Raw genomic sequence first — 21,151 nt, 5'->3', positions numbered from 1 at the left:
TCTGTGATTTTGTCATGCGCAATTCTGCCTCCTGCCAATCCCAGTTTACAAATGTTCTAAAAAGGGACTGTTTTAAGACCTCTGAGTTTGGTGTGGTAACCAATTACCATGTTTTAAATTACTATCCTAGTGGTTCGGGCCCCATGATGGAAAAATTTCTTTAATTTCTGAACCAGGGATTAGGAATAATGTTCTTTCACTTGGGGAACAGCATCAGCTGTGAAAAAAGGTTTATATGGTCAAATATTAAAAGGTAAATTCTTCTGAAATACTATGGTTAAAGAATTGTTTGATTATGTTAAACTTGATTCCTAAGTTTATTTGACCACAGAATCCTTCTATTTTGTTACAACTGTTAACAACCCATAGGATCCCACGTAGGTTCATTTAACTAATAATCGTGGCCAAATTCGTGGAGCACTTATTATATCCCAGACACTGACCTCATAACTTTATGCGTATTAATTCATGTTATAGTACTCTTACGAGGCAGGTGTTTTTAGAACAATCTCATGAGATAAATATTTTTCTTAAACAATTTTCCCAAGTTCACAAAGTAGTAAGTGGCAGAGCCAGGTCCTAAACTCAGATATCTCTCTCCAGAACCTGTGCTCTCACAGCTGTCATGGAGGAGCTGATTCAGTCTATCAGACTGAAAAATATGTTGTATTATTTTCTAATTTAAATATGGAACAAGGATGCTATACCAAATTGCCATTCTGATTAAATTGACCCCACCGAGGGGGGAGAAACTTGGCAAAACCACCTCTCTGAATCAGACACTCAACATAACAAATTTGTCTCCCAGATATTATATTAATAACTACATTTTCCCCTGTAGTGCTGTTTAATGCTTAAAATACTTGATCCAATTATAGACATTGACTTACATTTTTGTATCAGACACAGAGGTAACATCCTCTTACCACCACATCTCTTCCCAGGTAATAATCACTTCACTTTTCCTTCAGGACTAATGTACTAAGATCAGACAGATAAAAATTTTCACTTAGAAACAGTCAGGTGATCATACATCTGAAACAGGAAAAGATGTTATTTACTCTAGTAAACTAAAGATGCAGAATTTTCTTTTTTTTTTCCCCTCTTTATTGGTTTTCCTTTCTTGACTTTTCTTTTACTTTTTTTTGGTTTTAGTAAAGTGGTATCTTGTGTCATAACAACGTTTGGGACTCACTTACTTAACTGAAGACACCCCAGCCTGAAGGAAGGACCAGGAGAAATGGCAAAGCCCAAAAGGTACAGAAAGCCCAAAGAAAGCTTCCAAGTATCGTTGTAGCCTTCTTTTTCTTCTGATCCTCTCTCCCCACAGAACGGCTTTTTTTTTTTTTTTTAAGCATACTTTTCCAAGTTGTTACATTAACAAATTTGCACTGATTTCTTTATGCTTGTCATCTAAAGACCACCTTGTCGGTGGATGGTGAACTTTTCCTTCATGCCAGGCCGGCTGCACTGTCTAATGTCACAAATGTCTGCTCACATTAGCTCCCAGAGACTGGAGAAGATTCCGCATGGGGCTGTCCTGGCAAGTTGATTTGACAGAATGAGTCCCCCCGTTAGCTCATGGCACTTATCAGTTAGTCAGCCTTCCTCAGGGAGGAGAATTTAGAGTGCACCATATTCAATTTCCAAATCAACTGCTGTCCTCTCAGGAAGCCGTGTGTTGCATTATTAAAGGAGATGCCTTCAACGACAGCGCAATTCTTAAACATTCATCCACATTAGGAAAACAAAAGTGGAGTGGAGAGGACATCACAGTACCCCTACCCTTTGCTATGTTAACTCTTTCTCCCCAGGTTTCGGGTCTCCCTCAATGAACAGTCCTGTAACTTATTAGTGAACGTGAACACTTGTTATTTTGTGAATCTTACTTTTATTGGAAAGGTGGTGCTTTTGTATTACTTGGGATGGCTATGCAACATTCCCCTAAACTGTAAGATCTTGGGGCTGAGATCACCATATTCCCAACCTTACCTTTTTGCTGAGCTCCCATAGCAAAGTTAAATCCAACCACCTAGCTGCCAGAAATAGCAATGACTTTGATTTACCTGTTACTTGCTTCTCCCAGGAGTTCAAATGAAATGCAAGAATTGATTCTGAGTTGAAAATTAACGGATCTCAAACCCACACTTTAATAATTATAACTTCAGGTATTTCTAACTTAAAAAAATAATAAAATGTGTGTCCAGTTTGCCTTTATCTTCCCAAACAAGAAATTGACAAGATTGCTAGAGAAAAAGAGGGATCCTTTTTAAAGCTGCATGTTGATATAAATATGAAAATGGATTAAACTCTGCTTCCAATTTCCAAACATGTGTACTTCAATGAATATTAAATGGCAGGCCCCTATCACCATCATGACTTATTTACTCACCAGAGTTTTTATCAAAAAGAGTCTGGAATTGCCTATGGAGCGTGAAAGTCTCCTGTAATTGAGTTTAGAGTGGTAAATCCACTAAACAGGCCATGGCCCCAGAGACACCCCTGAAACCCACCTGTCAGCTGGTGTTAGATCACAGCTCAAACAAGGCATGGCTGCCTGCTCCTCCTTGAACACTGCTGTGGCCCAAAACAAAAAAAGAGAAGTTGTTCCCCAGGGGATCAGGTAGGGCTGGAGGCAAATTGTGGGGGCTGGGAGGGCAGGAGAAAAACTCATCTAACAGCTGCCCGATGTCAGCTGGAATCGTGATCTGAAACTCAGCTTGTGAGGGGAACTGGCAGGGCCTCACTTGGTAAGGTGTCGTTTCTTTATTCCAACATCTGTAAGGTAGGAACGTAATGGAATGGACAAGGAGCTTTTTCATCATGGTTTAGCCTTGGAAATCAAAGAGTTTCAGTGAGGATAAAAATACAACAGGCTTAAGACTGGTACAGGAAGGTCCATGTCTGAAATGGAGGGGAGTGTCCAACTAAGAGACGCTGGATCAGCCAGGGGTGGGAGTAGGAACATTTTAAGCCAGAGAACCATCATTCACCCAATAAACATTTATTAATTGTTTACTCGTGCTAATGACTATATCAGTTGCTGACTGTGGAAAGATAGATGAGACATAACCCTTGTCCTGAAGGAATTTAAAATGTAGTTGGGGAAACACAACAGATAAGTCAACTATTACAATATAGTGTATCAAGGGCGGTGGGAGCAAAAATATGTGCTTACAACAGTAAGTTAGGAAGACTTCTTGGAGAAGGTGACATTTAAATTGGGTTTTTTAGAATGAGTAGGATTTAATCAGGCAAAGGACAAGAGTAGGATGGGTGTGGGGATGGTGGTCAGAATGAGAAGCTCTTGCTATATAGAGATACACTATCCAAAGGGATAATATGGTACCCTTATAGGGCTCTGGATGCTTATAGGGCATCCAGAGGCTGGATGTGGCCAGGGCACGGGTGATGGGTTAGAGCCTGAGAGGAATGAGACTAGAGAGGGAGAGAGAAAGAAACCAAATGACCAAGGGCTTTATCAACTTGGCTAATCAGTCTGAAGTTTATCCTGAAAGCCATGTGGAGCGAGGGCAGGATTTGAAGCGGGGGATTGATGTGGTCAGATTTGCCTTTTAAGAAGACCAGCTTCCCTTTGTGCATGGCATGAGTTAGAAGGGGCAAGGCTGGAAACAGCAAGGCCAAACAGGAGGCAAATATACAGGTGCTTTTCAGAAAGAGAGAGAGTGACGGCTTGAACCAGGGAAGTTACGGTACAGATGGAGAGGAGGGGACAATGAGCAATATAGAAAAGAATCAGCAGGACTTGGAAGCAATTGAAAATGGGAAAAGAGGGAGGAATTCAGGATGGCTTTAAGACTTCTGGCTTGCACATTTAATATTTGGGATAGATTAATCAAAAAGTGATTCCTTAACTGAAATTCAAATTCAACTGGGAACCCTGTATTTAATATGACAGACTAACTGGAGTGGTTGGGTAAATGGTACACCATTTATCATGCTGGGGATTGGAGGAGGCACAGTTGTGGAAAGGGGGGCGGGGCAAGAAAATGATGAGTTTGCTTTTATTTATATTAAGTTTCAGGTATCCCAGGAATATAATTGACTTCCGGTTATCCCCTAATACCTTTTTCCCTTCTGTAATGATAGTTTTAGCTAGCACATGGCCACTCAGCTGAAGACTCTACTTCCCAGAAGCCCTTGCAGAAAGTGGCCATGTGACCAAACTCTGGCCAATGGGATATGAGAAGTGATGTGTGTCTTGCTACTAGTAGGATTCGGCGTGAACTCTCTTGACCCTTTTCTCCTTTCCACGGGCTGAAAGACGATGACCAGAACTGAAGCAGCCACCTTGGGCTGAGATGAAAAGCACATGTTGAGGAGGGCAGTGCCATCTACCCTGCCCTGGGCCATCTACCTCTGACTTGTTATGTGAGACAAAAATAAGCTTAGCCTGGATCTTAACTGCAATGCAACATCCAAGAGGAAAGGTTCAATAAGCAGTTGGATTTACAGGTCTGCAGCTTAGGAGAGAGGCAAGCTAGCTAGCTAGAAAGAATCGGAAGGAATTAGCATACAGGCACTGACTGAGGCTTTCGTTTAGATGAAGTCTCCTAGAGGGAATGTATGATGTGAAAAGAATTAAGCACAAGAAAGTCAAATATGATCTTTTTTCCTTTTGACATTTTTGTTTTTGAGATACAACTTTAAACTTACCCTCAAGGTCAGAGAGATGTCCCAGGAGTATTAGGATGGATGTTCGAGTTTTGTTTTCATTTCCAAAGCCATTCCCCTCTATATAGCCATGCATCAGTGTTCAGTGCTACTTAAATTCATGTGTTTGTATTTGCATTTCTATTTTAGCACTGTCTGGGAAGCAAGTGTTCTTATGGCCTGTGGGTGTTTGGACACTGGTGGTTGTGCGAGTGTCTGTGCTAGGCCAGATTACATGTATGTAATCTGTGTGTGCCTTTGTGGCTGTGACAGCACACATGTTCACTTGTTCCTCCATGTTCTGGCTTGTTGATGTGTGCCCTGAAGATGTCTTTGCATGTGTCGTCTCTGGGGATGCCGGGTTTTGGCTCAGTTAGTAGCCAGTCCCCAGCACTACAAAGAAGTAGCCTTTTAGATTTTTCTCCCATGGAAGTTTTCTGTCCATTTTGGAGACTGTAGAGTATCTTTTAAAAGATCTTTTCAATTATCTTTTTAAAAAATAGCTTTACTTTTTAGGTTCAGAACAAAACTGATTAGAAGGTACAGAGATTTTCCATAGGCTCCCTGTCCCCACACAGGCGTTGCCTCCCCCATAATCAACAACAGCCCTCACCAGAGTGGTGTATTTGTCACAGCTGATGGACCTACACTGACAGTTCACCATCACCCAGAGCCCATCGTTTACAGTAGGATTCACTCTTCGTGTTGATGATTCCATGGGTTTGGGCAAATGTATAACGTGTATCCATCATTATACTGCAGTGTAGCTGTACCATTTTGCCTTCCCACCAGCAAAGAATGAGAGTCCCTGTTGCTCCATGTCCTTGTCAGCATTTGATGCCATCAGAGTTCTGGGTTTGGGCCATTCTATTAGGTGAGTAGTGGTAACTCAGTGTTGTTTTCAGTTGTCTTTTCAAATCCAAAATGTTTGAAGGAAGAGCCTCCTAAACTTCCCCACAGGCATTGCTTGCCTCTTCTTTCTGTCTACCTGTTCTCCCTAGACCCCAGACAGAGGCTGAATTTTACATAATAGGATATGCACTATTATCTGCACAGGAGTCAAGGGCACCCCAGAGTGTGTGCGCCTCTTTCTGTGTCCTCAGATGGACTCCAGGCTTCTTTTCATCATGGGAATTTCTAAATGTACTCAAAATTAGAATAAAAAGAGCCACCAGGTATCCATCACCTAGCTTAAATAATTACCAACATCTTGCCAGTCTTATTTCATCCACCCCTCCCTTTTTTCCTGCTAGTGTATTTTACAGCAAATAATAGATAGCTTATCATTTTACCTGACATATTTCAGTTTGTATCTCTAATTGATAAGACTTTTTTTACATTCCACAATGTCATTACTTACCTAACAAAATTAACAATAATTCCTTAATATCATCTAAACCCAATCCATATTCAGATTTCCCGACATATTTTTTAGTTGTTTTTTTTCAAAATCCACATATTGCATCTGATTGTGTATCTTGGTCTCTTTTATCCCGAAGCAGTCCACCCCCTCCATTGATTTGAGGGAGGATCAGGTCATTTGTTCTGATTAATGTCTTGTGTTCTGTATTTGTCTGATTGCTTTCTTGTGGCGTCAGGTAACATGTTCCTCTGTCCTCTGTCTTTCCTGTAAACTCGTAGTTACATTTAGGGCCTTGATTAGATCCAATATCGATATACTTAGGCACCAGTGGTGCTGTTACCATGAGGCATATACTATCTTGTTATTTCTCTTTTATCGATTCCAAGTTTGATCAGTGCATTTCAGTAGTGTCAGCCCACAGTTTCCTGTTAACCTTTCACCTTGATTTTTAGCATCCATTGATGATTGTTACCTAGGTCCATTGTTTCATTGGAGTGTTAGTAATTTTTTAAAAATTCTTTTATGCCTTCTGTATTTATTAGCTGGGACTTTTCCAGCTCCAGAATACTGCTAATCAAGGGAATAATGGATTTGCCAAGCACTCAGGGTCAAGTGAGAGTTGGCCTGGCCTTGGTCCATCTTTAAAAAGATTCGTTTAGGCTTGCTCCAACCGAAGGGACCCTTTGTGCTCCGATAATGTTGAAGTCAATGGGTATCCTAGGAAAGGGGTCTACCTTTTGCTCCAGGAAAGGGGGGCTGTAAGGAGTTGCAGGAGGGGCCTTTTCTCAGAACACAGGGAGCTCAGGGCTGCTTAGCACATGAGGACTAACCTCCAGGAACTGGCTTTGCTGGTTTGGGAATGGCTCTCTTTAGCCTCTCCCACCCCAGTCAGCCTCAGTCTGAGGCTATGGCTTTCCTTTTTCTCTTCAGGGAAGCAGTGGCCATTCAACCACTGACCCCAGAGACCAAATATCTGAGTCTCTGATGCTTTGACTTTCTGGTGTCTTCCTCTGTATCCTCAGATGGATTCCAGGCCCTTTGTCACCCTGGCTTGGGCACTGGGCTCCACACCTTTTTTTAAAAAAATCTTTTATTGGGGATGGCCCGGTGGCTCAGGTGATTGGAACTCCATGCTCCTAACTCCGAAGGCTGCTGGTTTGATTCCCACATGGGCCAGTGGGCTCTCAACCACAAGGTTGCCAGTTCAATTCCTCGAGTCCCGCAAGGGATGGTGGGCAGCGCCCCCTGCAACTAAGATTGAACGCGGCACCTTGAGCTAAGCTGCCTCCCGGATGGCTCAGTTGGTTACAGCACATCCTCTCAACCACAAGGTTGCCGGTTTCGACTCCTGCAAGGGATGGTGGGCTGTGCCCCCTGCAACTAGCAACGGCAACTGGACCTGGAGCTGGAACTAAGACTGAAAGGACAACAACTTGACTTGGAAAAAAGTCCTGGAAGTACACACTGTTCCCCAATAAAGTCCTGTTCCCCTTCCCCAATAAAATCTTGAAAAAAAACCCAAAATCTTTTATTTATTTAAGTGTGTTTTTCCACAACCCATCAGCTCCAACTCAGTCTAGTTGTGGAGGGCGCGTCTCACAGTGGCCCATGCGGGGATTGAACCAGCAACCTTGTTGTTAAGAGCACCGCGCTCTAACCAACTGAACTAACGGGCCGCCCCTCCACACCTTTTTTGAGAAACAAGAACAGAGCTGATCTCCTGCCTAGTGTCCCTCCTAGATCTAAAGTCTTCTCAAGAAAGCCCATGACAAACAGTCTTGCAGGCAGGGCCCAATGTCTCGGTTTAATACTCAGCTCTGAGGGACAGGACTTCAGGGAAGACTGGGCTCCATCAGGCTGTGTGGACAACTCCCTACTCAGCAGTATCATAAAGCAAACAGACCTACAAGTAAAAGGAAGTACAAGTATTTCCTTTCTTAGAAAAGATGGGCCTGCGTGGAAAAAGTGGCACCAACATTCTTTTCTGGGGGGAGATGTATTTTAAATTCTTATAAAAAGGTGCTTTCATAGGATTCCATGATATACATTGTTGGCTTTTAAATAATGAGATTTAATTCCCTCAAGACACTAATTGAAAAAAAAAATATATATATATATATATATATATATATATATATATATATATATATATATATTTGTGTGTGTGTGTATATATATATATATATGTATTCTTCAAAATAGTCACCTGCCTTTAGATGGTTACAAACCACAGAGAAAAATGTTATTTCTTTTTATTCTCATCAATAACCATTTAGCTTAGAATGATTTTAAACTGTTTCTTAAAAAAGTCAAGCCCACTCTGAAAGCAGAGTGGTTTGCCCTCATGGAGGGTGGCCAAAGAATATGCCACAGGCTGAGTGCAGCCAACGGTGCACAAGAGAGCTTGTTTGCCTCTGCACCTCCCAGCTTGGACACTAGATGGCAGACTTACCTTCCAGATGGATGTGTCTGGCACCTTTGAGACAGAAGCTTCTGACACTGGCAGCCCTTCCCTACCCTTCTAGCCGCTCTACATTCTGAAGGAGAACCCCAGGGCATCTGGTAGGCTCCCCAGGAAGGGTGTGACTGAGCCTCGGTGGTGGGAGCAAAGAGAAGAGGCATGTGATTTGGGAAGCCTGCTTGCCTGCCTGCAGCTACAGTGGCATCAGGCCAGAGCCTATTGGGTCCCCAAACCTCATGGCTTGTGGCTATGGTGACTCCACTGCAGTGCCAGCCACACCCTCCTCCCACCTACCTGCCCCAGGTGTCAAGCTTAGAAATGTCTCCAGCTTCCCTGGGCAGGCTCAAGATGTCCCAAGGCTGGGGAGGTTATTTTATGCAAGTTTCTGTCCAATAGAGGGCCCTGCCCTGAGAGTTGGGACGGCTGAGTACCAGCAAGCCTGTATTGTCATCTGTGGTTTCGTTAACATTCAAGCCTCACAGTATTCTTAACACTTCTTTCAGCTGCTCCTGCCTTCCTCCCATCCCACCCAGGGTTTAGATATCAATATATGTAAGTCCTCTTTGGGGGTAAGAACCTTTGCTGCTTTACTTCTGGATTCCTGGTGTCTGGCTCATGGCGAGGGCTAGTGAATGCTAAATGAATGATTGAATGAATTAAGGTGGAGAATGAAGAATCACTTAGTTTAACCTCTTAATTCTAGAAATGGGAATGTATGTTTTCTAGGATGCCTGCTTCATCTTTATTCCTTGTTCTTACCCCCAATCGATTCGACTCCAGAATCTCAATTTGGGATATGCCTGAACCTTTCTTACATTCAGCTGAAATCTCCCACACTGCAATTTGAGAAATTTCTTTTTTCTGTGACCTGAGTGCAAGTTAATAATGAGATTGGGGAATAATATCATTATGGGCTAAATTGCGTGCCCCCAACAAATCCGTATGTTGAAGACCTAACCCCCATTGCCTCAGAAATGGGGCCTTGACAGAGGTGATTAAGGTAAAATGAGGCTGATAGGACGGGCTCTACTCCAATCTGACTGGTGTCCTCATAAGAAGAGGATACTTGGACACATGGACACCAGGGGTGCATGCAGAGGGAGGACAATATGAAGAGACAGCACGAGGGTGGCCATCTGCAAGCCGAGGAGAGAGGCCTCCGAGGAAACCAACTCTGCCGGCCCCTTGATCTTGGACTTCCAGTCACCAGAATTGTGAGAAAATACATTTCTGTTGTTTAAGCCACCCAATCTGTAGTATTCTGTTATGCCAGTCCGGGCAAACTAATACAAAATGATATATGATTATAATATAACAAACATGAAATGATACATAATGTTTTGCCCCTTTGATCAGCATGACCAGAGTCTAAAGGACTGTAAGCTAACTGCTTGCGGTGGCCGTGGAGGTTTCCACCCCTACCGCTGGCCCCTGGCTCTTGCCCAGTAGGCAGCTGGGGAGAGAGAAAGACCTCCTAAGAAAGGGCAGATATTCACAGCTTTAGTCACAACATGGGCTGCCCTCCCAGGTCCTTTGTAGCAAAGTAGGCTCAACTGTGATGAAGAATAGGCTGATACAGCCCTCAGGAGAGGGAGGGGGTTCCCAAGCACCACAAAAGCCAAGCTCCCCAAAGAGGTCAGCACATCCTCGGCATCCCAAAGGTCGACACATCAAGATAAATCAGGCTTGTCAGAGAGAAAGCAGCAAAAAAGGCTGCTTGTTGGAGATTCGATTAGACCAGAGATGATTTCATAAAGGCTCCACAACCTGGGGATTGAGGACATGGAGGGAAGGAGGGCGGGTACAGCGCTGGCTGGGGAAGCGTCAAAGGGAGGCAGAAACTCTGCAGCAAGAATCAGCTCAGTGAACACTGAACCCCTCAGGGTCAGAGACCACGGAGCGGGAAGCTGTGAAAAACAAGGCAGTGCCTCTCTTTTTCCAGAATCACATTTAAGTGGTCGTATTTGGTCTTGTGAGAACTGACTAACAGTAATTCACTCTCTGTAAAGTGGAAATTCTGGTCACATTGGAGTGGAGGGGCCAGGATGGATGGAGGAAGCTAAAACTGAGCCTCAGGGACGACTGTAGTTAGGTTTTGTGGGAGTCAAATGTTATATATGGATGTCTGACTGGAGGGGCCAGAGTTGGCGCCCCTAACCACCTCTCCACCCCCCGGCATTGTTCAAGGGTCAACTACACCTCTCAAACACCATCACATTGGGGATTAGAGTTTCGACATATGAATTTGGGGGAGACACACACATTCAGTCCATAACTAGGGTCTTTGGTAAGCTATAACTGATCTTAATAAGGGAAAGGCTATTATTACTTTTTATTAGGTTGGTGCGAAAGTAATTGCGGGTTTTGCAATTATTTTCAACCTTTTATACCGCAATTACTTTTGTACCATCCTAATAAATGTTTCCCTCTGAGAGACTGAAAACCTCCTCAGGGACCTCAAGGAACTGAGTGCTCTCCATGATGGGAGAGAGGGCAGACCTATAGGAAAACCCCAGAAGACTGTGGAGGAGGCAAGGAAAGGAGACAGAAAGGTGTCCTGAATGCCTGGGTGTTGAGGTACTTCTTTAGCAGTGGTTGCTGGCGATTCAGCCTCCGCTGGGGTGTGCAGGGCATGGGTTCTCTGGCTATCACGAGATTCTGGTGCTTCCTGTGTGGGGACCCGGGAGCCATTTTTCTGAGCAAATAGGAGTAAAGCGAGCCCACGGTTGGGTTGCATGTTCCTTTGTGCCTCATGGTTCCAAACCCAGCGGTCAATATCAGCAGGACGGTAGTAACACACTGAGTGCCCTCAGCCCTCTCCTTTGGAACGGAGCAGAGAGGGACTCAGTGTCCATAAAGGCAGGACCACTATTGGGAAAGAAAGTGCAAGTATTTGCACTCTGCCATTCTCTTCTACCCATGTCAGCTTCCGGAAGCAGGGCAGCTGCCTGTGGTTGTGTAGGTTGTGCACTGCACAACACCAGGAGGCACCATTCACAACCATTGTGCAACTCTAAATGGCAGCCCTCTGTGATGTCAGAGACCACAGGGGACCCAGGAGCCAACTCCAAATTGCCATTTCAAAAAAGACTCATTGCCATGAGAGGGGCAACTGACCTTTTCACAGACATGGTATGAGATTGACAGGATTCCAACCATAAAGCCAATGAAAGATGAGTGGCCCTCCCAGGTCTTTCCCTACTGGAGATGACCTTTAAGAAAATTACAAAGCCGGTGGTTCTCAAGTTCTCACACTAAGTTGGATATTTTAATGCTTTTTTCCCTTTACATTGCACAGAAGCAACTTAACCAGTGTAATACCTGACGGAAAATGTTGCATATTTACATCCCAAAGTGTAAGTTACAGGCTTAATTTTAGCCTAATGTGATTTGAAATGGGAAACCATAGTTGCAAATCGCCCTGAATGTGATTAAACCCCAATGGGGGTTGGTAATAATGGAGACATGACAGAGCCCCTCATACTCGCTCGCTCCACACAGCAGGCCAATGACATTATGTACCTGACACACAGTGTATTTTCTGAAAACTGAAAATGCACTTAACATCTCTGCAGTTGATGTGCCAGATATTGTTTTTTCCCCTATGAAGAAGAACATTAAATTTTTAATTTTTTAAGTTGCTAGGAAAAACTCTGTGATTTGCCAGTATTCCTTACTGGAGAATAATATATGACTCTTCTGTAAAAGGTCCCCTTTCCTTCACGGGTTTAGAGAGCAATTTGGAAGAAAGAGTGGTAAATTGGCCATAATATTGGGCAGGAGAAAGGTCGCGGTGGCCGGAGCCACAGGACTGGGCTTAAAATAAGAAAGAGTCATCCTGGTTTTGAGAGAAACTTGGAAAGGGGATTCCTTTAATCACGGAGAGCTCAACCAGGCACCTCATGTTGGTAAACCCTAAAGCAGTTCCTTTCTCTGGGTGAGAGGAACAGAAGGGAGTAGAGGGTATACTCAAATATGTTTTGAAGACAATACCTTTTTCCCCCATAAAAATAATCCTGTTTTGATTCCTCTATGCTACCTCATTGCACTGCTTCCCTTTATTGCAAAACTTCCCAAAAGTTCACTCTTCCTTCTTGAAACCACTCTGGTTCAGACTTTTACATCCACGACTTCAGAAAACCACACTTGCCCCAGTCAGCAAAGACCTCCAAATAGTTAATGTGATGGTCAGCTCTTAGTTTTCATGTGACTAGGCCTATTTGCTATATTTCCCATGGCTGATCATGCTTTCCTCCTTGAAATACTTTCTTTCAGGATACCACCTGTCCTGGTAGCTTACTACTTGTCCCTCTCAATCTTGACATCTCTACTTGGATGTATAATAGGAACCTTAAGTATATCCAAAGTTGGATTCTTAATATCCACCATCCACATTTGTTCTTTTTGCATATGTAAATGCTTAGGCCAAAAATCTTGTGGTCCTCTACAACTTTTTTTTACTACACTCCACAAGCAGTCCTCGGACAATTCCTTTCAGATCTATCTTCAAAATATAACTGAGTCTACCTTTGCTCACCACCTCCGCGGCTATTCCTCTGGCTTAAATCATCCCTTTCCTTCCCCTGGATGACAGAAATAGCCTCCGAACTGCATTCTGCTTCTGCTCCCCTCCCTGCCATCCAGACGGTTGTCAACACACCAGCCTGAGTGAGCTCGTTAATATTTAAGTCAGATCACAGGATTCAGGCTTGCCTTCTTTCTCTAATATCCTGCTGCCCTCCTTCTTCCAAAAATGGCACAGTCCCTTCTAGGGAGGGGGACAAGGAAAGGACTGGTGGAATTAGGACTTGAGTCAAGCTTGAATAACAACTAGCATTCAAGTGGCTAAGGGAGGACAGTACACTCTTGGGAATACCATGGACAGGGTCCCCAAAGCAGTGAGTCTCATGATGCTTTCAGACCAGTGACAGGCGGGGTGGAGTAGACATTCAATGTTCACGTTGGGGATTGTCTAGACAGATAGATTTGGGTCAGATGGTGGCAGGCCTTGAATGCCACGCTCAGGAGTATGGTCTTTATCCTGCATTTTCCAGTAGCTTTAGGCATAAGGGGAGTGGGAGCAACTATGAAATTCACTTATCATAGTTATCTCAGCTGCCTGCCAAGTAGTCTATTTAGTCCAATTCACAGGCAGAGCTTTGTTGAGCATTGAGAAGTCACTTGCTCCATGTGAATCCAATCACCACGGCAGGTACACCTCAAAGAGGGAACATACAGTCATCTCTGAAAAGCCTGCCCCACACTCTGGCAACTCAATTCATGAATATGCTTTTCCAACGTCTGACGCTGCTGCTTAGCAAAGATATTATGGGACAAATCCTTGATTTGACCTTTTGTATCTCTATCCATCCCACTGTGCTAAAAGCAATTATGTGCATCTTGTGTGTGGCTGTTGGAATGGAGACTCACTTCGCGACGAGTCTTTTTCACACTCCAAATGTCCTCCAGCTCATTCCTCTCACAAGGGCCCACACAGCGGGCCTCCTCTGCTGCTTGGCAGAGTCTAAAATGGCATTCGGGGGAGACAGAGGGATGTAAACGGGGAAACAGTTCCTGCCATGGCGATTAGCATTCCCCGTGGCCAGCCACAGCTATGGATGAAAAGTGGGGCTACAAGCCATAGGGAGGAGAAAGCGGGTGGCGGGGAGGGGGCTGGGCGGAAGCAGAAGAGGGCTGAACTCATTGTCAAAGGCACAGCCAACTTTCTACAAAAACCTCCTACAAAACAAAGCAATCCCAGTGTCAGGGTGGGTGGCAATGGTCTCTGTCTAGTGATAGATGATCTGTCAGCCATCTTCTCTGCCTGTAGTAGATTTATATGTGCTCGTGTCCGTGTTGTGCGACTAACTATGTGTGCGCGTATTGACGGCTGCGTGTGTGAAAACGCAGTTGTGTCTGTGTGTGTCTGTATGTTGTATGTGCCTTCGAATGCATGCGTGTTATGTATGTGTATATACTTACAGGTATGGATGCCGAGAACACATGTTGGTGTCTGTCTATGCAGCATGCATGTATGCCTGACAGTATGCATGTCATTTCTGGATGTGGTGTATTCCTCTGTGTACACGTGAATGGGGGTACTCGTTGGCATGTATGAGAAAAGGGCTGAGTGAGAAAGAGCTCCCCTATCCTTCTCTTTGATGGAGCGGCTAGCTCAGCATGACTCTGGAGGCCCCTGGGCGGAGAGAGACGCCGTGCTATTGCTAAATACCTAGCCCAATGGCCTGGTTCTTTGGGAACTGACGCGCTCAACTCAGTTCCCCACTTCCCCCAAACTCCAGCCTGAGAAGTAGATGAAAGACCCAGAGCTAGGGAAGATGTCAGGAAGACAGCAGAGGGAGAGAGTTAAAATGCTGGCGGCAACACCCTGGAGGAATTTTGAGAAGATCAAGGATCTTTTCTGAACTTTTGTACATAAATAATTTACAGAGGAAAAGTGAGCTGGCCTCTGGGGCAGGAGGTAAATGCAGACAGTGCAATAATGGTGAGTAAAGTGATCTGCTCCCAGCCCAAGCTCACCCCTGATTGAGTTAGACTAGACTGGAGAAGGAGAGGAAATTAAACTGGCAGGTGGGGGCGCATTATCAGAGCTGACCTGGACCACTTCTGATGTCTGGAAGAGCTCTCACCTCCCAGTCACCAGTACAATCACCTGATGGTGCCCCCATTGACTCTGGAAACAAGGGCAGGAAGGAGGAAGTCAGCCATGCCTGCCGCCAGAACTATATGTTGTTATCCAAGAAACCTTCCAAGCACAGCAGATTTTACTGCAATTGCCAGCTTCCTGCCACTCCAACTTCCAAGCAGCATGTGTGTGACCCAGCATGGTCATGTCACCTGTTCCAGATCACCTTTGGGGCTCTCAGACGATTCTCAGGATAGGGAGGGGTTGATGAAACCTCAGGGTCAGGCCGTCTGCTTTTAAAATCATCCAGGAGACTCATCAAGAAAGACTTTTTACGATTACTCCTGTATTGCTCATTGCATACAAATTAAGACTAGAGATAGAAAAACAAAATCAAAATTATCCATGAAGATGCAACCTGGCACTCCCAACATCTAACGTGTTAATATATGTCTTCCCAGGCCTTTTTTTTCTGTGTATGTCACTATCCACATGGACGTATATATCGACAAGCTTTTTATAACTTATTTTTTCACTTATTAATATGTCTTAAATATCTTTTCATATCCATACAAATCTATACCATCATTTTAAATCCGTACCATCTGCTAAATATCTCATTGCATGGACATACCATAATTTATTTAATCACTCGTCATTTGTTATATATTTAGGTTTTTCTTTTCCTTTTTTTTGACTGGATTTTGAGATAATGACATTATTCCAAATTGGAGATAATGACATTAGAATATAGTTGTATGTTGAAGGTAAGGGATTAAACTATTCTCAAAGTCATGTATATGCAGATTGTACTTAAAACTTTTGATGAAAAATTATCAGCTTTTATTACTTAGTTAACCTAGAAAGTAAATTGAATGTGATTAAGCTACATTAATCCCTTAATACAATCTTGGAAAAACCTGTTATGACCTTGATTTTCTCCTTGACAGTGGTAATGACAGAAAATATGGCTTCTGTGTTTTCCCAGTTTTCAATGACAATGAACGTAGAATGTTATTCTGTTTATTTATAAGTGGGCCAGGTCAACAAGAAAGGGATGGTAACTTCTTCGTAAAAAATAAAAAAAGTTGAGATAATGGTGCTGGTGGCAAAGGTGACATTAAAAGCAGAGATCTTGACCCTGGGGTTTCATCATTCCCTCCCCATCTTGAGAATAATCTGAGGAGACCCAAAAGTGACCTGAGATCCACATAAAATCATTCAGGTCTCACTCTGCTGGTTGGAAACTGGAGTTGCAGGAAGTGGCCCGTCACCATGAAATCTGCAGGGTTTAGAGGGCTTTCTGTAGTGATGTACCGTGTTTCCCCAAAAATAAGACTGAGTCTTGTATTAATTTTTGCTCCAAAAGACATATTAGGGCTTATGTTTAGGGGATGTCATCCTGAAAAATCATGCTAGGGCTTATTTTCCGGTTAGGTCTTATTTTCGGGAAAACATCCTATGTTATCTGATTATAGGTATTGCTAACTTTCTCCAGGAAGCAGCCTTCCTGCCCAGGTTGCAGACTCAATAGCATCGTCACCAAAGACATCCTCAGCCCTCAGCCCTCCCAGACAGCAGAGAGGGACAGGAGACAGCAGAGACTCCCAGCAGACTTGCTGCAATCTCAGCAACGAGTTCGATATAGAGGGTTGTTTTTCCTATTCTGCCTCACTCACTCTGGTTTTTTGTTCTACCTGAATCTCCTAAATTTGTTTTGCCTGCTTCTACTCCGAAATTAGAGTTCTTTACAGTCAATTTTGTTTAATTAGTTCACTCATTCATTTCTTCATATAATGTACATTTATTAAATACCTACTCTGTGCCATTCATTCTTCCCGGTAATCGGGGACACAAAGTGAAGTAAAACACGGTCCTTGGCCCTTCAGGCGCACTATTTCCTCAACAGAACTTGGAGGCAAAGAGATAAAGCCAGAATCACAGCTCTCACCTTTCTAGACCCAGGTAAATGCCTCTTCTTTCCATAAATCCTCCCCAGGCATGGGGGTGGGAGGGGCCTATTACAGCCCTTACACAGAACTGTCTGCACTTGAGACTGAGAGCTTCTCAAGGCCGGGGACTGGATTCTACTTACCTTCATGTGCCCAATACGTGACAGTGTCAGATGCACAACACTGAAAATGCTTCAAGAGTATTGCATAGAAGAACAATGTGGCAGCGCCGCCAACCGCCTGCTCTATTGAGTTCCTTTCTTCCTCTTCCCAGACACCTGGACCATGACTCCCTGGAAGCGACAAAGCATAGCATGACCGGTGCTGCCCGCATTACCTAACATGGAGCACCTGGCCCCCATGGCTCTCCTGCGTCAGCCAGAGATCTTAGTCTCTCCAAAGCACATGTCTCAGGGATTCAACGACCGTCTTTGTCTTCCCACCTTTTGTACAATGGGAATCTGACCACTGGCTCCAAGATCACCTTTATAATTTCACCCATGATCCTAGGAACCCCATCCATGCTAATCCAGTATTGGTGGTTTACAGTATTTTCTAGAACTTCTGACAGGGACACATGGACTCCCAGGCACATTGTCTCCCATCAGAAGAAAATGACATGTTGTCTGAGTTGTGCGTCTAGGCTTGGGAATGGGCTGTATGGAATTATTCTCTTTCTCGGAATCCTTTGGGATCTATAGTACAGTTTTTTTAGCAGGGGCTTCTCTGGAGTTAGGAAAACTGCATGGAGCTCAAGCAAGGCAAGTCCCTGACAACATGTGAAGGAGGTGAAGTCTGTCCCCAGTACTCCCATTGGTCCATTCAGGCCCAGACTATTGATTCATTCAATGACCATTCCTTGACTGACTGCTATGTACCAGGTAGTGTTGGGATAGTGAAAAGTCCAACAGGGCACCTATGCTCTTGGAACTCCCAGTCAATGTGGATACGGCTAATAAACCATCATATGATGCAGTGCATTATATGTTAGGAGGAGGAAAGGACAAGGAGTTATGGGGATGCATGGCCGGGGCATCAAACCCAGGCTTAGTGGAATAGGGAAGGCTTCCTGGAGGAAGTGGTGTCTGAACTGAAATTTAAAGAGTGACTAGAAGATAGGCAGCCAAAGGAGTGGGCACAGTATGTGTAAAGTCCAGAAAGCAAACAAGAGCAGGACATGATGAAGGGGATGAAAGATGCTGGATAGTACAGGTTGATAGCGTGGCAAAGGCTGTATGTAAAAAGTGATGAAAGATAAAGCTGGGGAAGCAGGCAGGAGATCATGACAGGTATTCTGAGCCATGTTTAGGAGTTGGAACGTATTCCTTAACCCCAAGTACTTGTCCTGTGTCCCATCCCTCCTGACTCTCAGTTACCATGTCTACTGATAATAAGGCTTAATGTTCATGGGGAAGTTGGGGAGCGGGTGCATTTTCAGAGGGACCTCGGAGGAGCAATAAAATATTTTGTCGAAGAGAGTAAAATCTATAATGGTGTAATGACAGTCAGTGGGATGGACATTTTGGAAGGGAGGAATCCTGCCTAAATTCTCTTCAAGCTGTAACGTGTAAGTAGCTGCCTACTTCTCAGGAAACATGTTCTTTTGTTTTTGTTTATCATAAGACTCATGAAAATCAGTTTTTGTCCCATAAGGACACAAAGGCTATAACCGCATACACCGTGACAACAGAGAAGCCAGAGAACACGCAGGAGCAGTTTAAACAGACTTAGGTGAGGTGATGTGTGTGAAAGGACCTCGCACAGCAGACGGCACATAGTAGATGTTAAATAAATACCTGCTGAACTTGATAATACCATTTGTTTTTTTTTGTTTGTTTTTTTTTTTTTTTTTTTTTTTTAACAGATCAGGCATTTAATTAGGTTCCTCATGATAAATTTAGAACACCAGTTTGTGAGGCTAAACCCCATTTATGAGAGCAAACAGAGTGGAGGTAGCCCTGGGCCCGAGGAACAGCTTTGATTTTTGGCAGAATTTGCGAGTCCATGGCCGTCTGATCAATTTTGCGCTGCTCTGTCATCTCGTATTTCTCTTTCTCTGTGTCACCCTCGTGGTGGCTGGGCTTATGCAGCTGCTGCTTCTTGAAGTAAGTGTCAGTGAGTTGTTTGGGGATTTTCACGGCACTGATATCAATTTTGGTGGAGGTGGCAATGCGAAATTTCTGTTGTGTTCTATGCAGAGGAACTCGATGGAGGGACAGAGATCCAGTCACGTCACCAGCCACTGCGAATTGTTTCAGGAAAAACCCCTTCTTGCCTCTGTGGCGCCCAGTGAGGATGATCAGAATGGTCCCGGGAGCGATGCTGGCCCCAGGTTTTCTCACATGCTGATTGAAGGGCTTCTTGCCATGGCTCAGCAGCTTTTAGGGCCCGTCTTCAGTAGGATAGTATCTAGGCATTTTGCAAAGTTTAACCACTCGGGTGCCACCATTCTTGTCACCACCAACTGGTTTTGTGACAGTAGCAAGAGAAAAGTAGCTTTTTCTCTTTTCAATCCTGGATTTAGCTGCTGAATACTTCGTCTTGTACATGGCCTTTTGGGAATACATAGCTGATCGGGAATATCTGCGGATTCCTCTGACCAGGACAGGGTTTCGGCTGCAGTGGGGCTTCCCCCTCTTAGGCTTGGAGGTTGCCCTTCTTTACCTGGTCACTGGCATCAGCCTGCTTGGCTTCAGGTTTCTTCTCCTTCGTGTCCGGCTTCTGAGCTTTGTCACCCGCCATCTTGCAATATGGCAAAGAGGTTGCTGACGCTATTTAAACTAGCCACGCCCAGATGCTCATCATTCCTGAGTGTGTCGGGCACAGTGTATGGGGAGTGGTGCAAAGACGTAGCGCACCAAGGAGCACGTGGTCCACCTCAGGCGTTCAGACATTTCCGCCGTCTATGCTCATGGCACACAGTATAAATTCATATGGTGGCACCCGATGGTATTGAGGCCTGACAAATGGATGGCTGAGACAAGTAAGCTTTAGGAGCTCTCTTCTGGAGAGTTTCCTGGAGATAGGACTAGAGGAGGGCCAGAAGGAGAGTATTTACCTAGTGGAAAAGATGGGAGTCAAGGTTAGGAAGGAGGGACATGCTTTGCTAAGAGCTAAGAGGACTAGGAGGCAGGTGAGGGTGGGGTTGGGACCAGTGACAGCAGAGGTGTGGGCAGAATACGCAATCCCAGCCAACCATGGCTAGGTTCTGGGGTCAGCTAGACCGGGGTTTGGACCCTAGTACCACTTCTTACAAGCTGGATAAGCCTGGATAAATTACTTACCTTCTCAGAGTCTCAGTTTTCCTCATTAAACTAAGATTCATGAGAACTCCACCAGCACGAGAAGCAGCATTATGCAGATCCTATGCCACAGAGGTTAAGAGCAAGGATTTCGGGGTCAGATAGAACTGGTTTCAGGTCACGTTTAGCAGGCTACCATCCATGTGGATTTGGGTAAATTAATTAACCTCTCCAAGGCTCACTTTCTTATAGATAATGGAGATTGTTGTAGTGGTCACGGGTCATAAATCTGTCAAGACGAACAAATAAGACAATGCAGGTAGTGGACACAGTGCTTGGCAGTTCTAGCACGACTAGGTACTGATTACAGGTGATAAGGTGGGAGGGATACTTCCGGGGGAAGGAGGGGCGCATGAAATCAGTGCAGTGCGAATTCTCCAGTCACTCTCGGGCTGGAAGGTCCAAGGCTAGAGACTTCCTCCCATCCCTGTTACCCAGTGGCCAGGGGTTGCCTTAAGCAAAGCACGTGATCTACCTGGAATTGAAGCAACATGGGAGCTTCTGCAAGGTGCCCTTAGAGCTACCATTACCCCAAGAACAACAGGCCTCCAGATTGACATCTGAGTGCTACCATCTGTGTTTCAAAAGACAGGAGGAAAATGGTCCGATTAATCAACTGGAAAGGGGCTGGATGTGAATGCATATATACACAGGTGTGGTGGGCAGTGTTTAGCAAACGGAGTAGGGAAAGAGGAGGTCACATCAAGTTTCATTAAGCTCTGCTGACCTGGGAGGTGGTGAGATGTTAATATT

General features: G+C 44.4%; 1 non-coding gene and 1 pseudogene across 1 annotated transcript; both read right to left on the bottom strand.

The window, feature by feature from the left end:
- Positions 1 to 7,639: 7,639 nt before the first annotated feature.
- On the bottom strand, positions 7,640 to 7,713 carry TRNAK-CUU (transfer RNA lysine (anticodon CUU)). Its single transcript has one exon. It is a non-coding gene; the product is annotated as a tRNA-Lys (tRNA).
- An 11,280-nt stretch (positions 7,714 to 18,993) lies between these two features.
- Positions 18,994 to 19,838, bottom strand: LOC117033372 (60S ribosomal protein L6-like; annotated as a pseudogene).
- Positions 19,839 to 21,151: the final 1,313 nt, after the last annotated feature.

Source organism: Rhinolophus ferrumequinum, chromosome 13 (assembly GCF_004115265.2).
Source record: "Rhinolophus ferrumequinum isolate MPI-CBG mRhiFer1 chromosome 13, mRhiFer1_v1.p, whole genome shotgun sequence".
Classification (NCBI taxonomy): Eukaryota; Metazoa; Chordata; class Mammalia; order Chiroptera; family Rhinolophidae; genus Rhinolophus; species Rhinolophus ferrumequinum.
The sequence above is the reverse complement of the archived record's forward strand: the minus strand, read 5'-3'. Positions and strand labels throughout refer to the sequence as shown.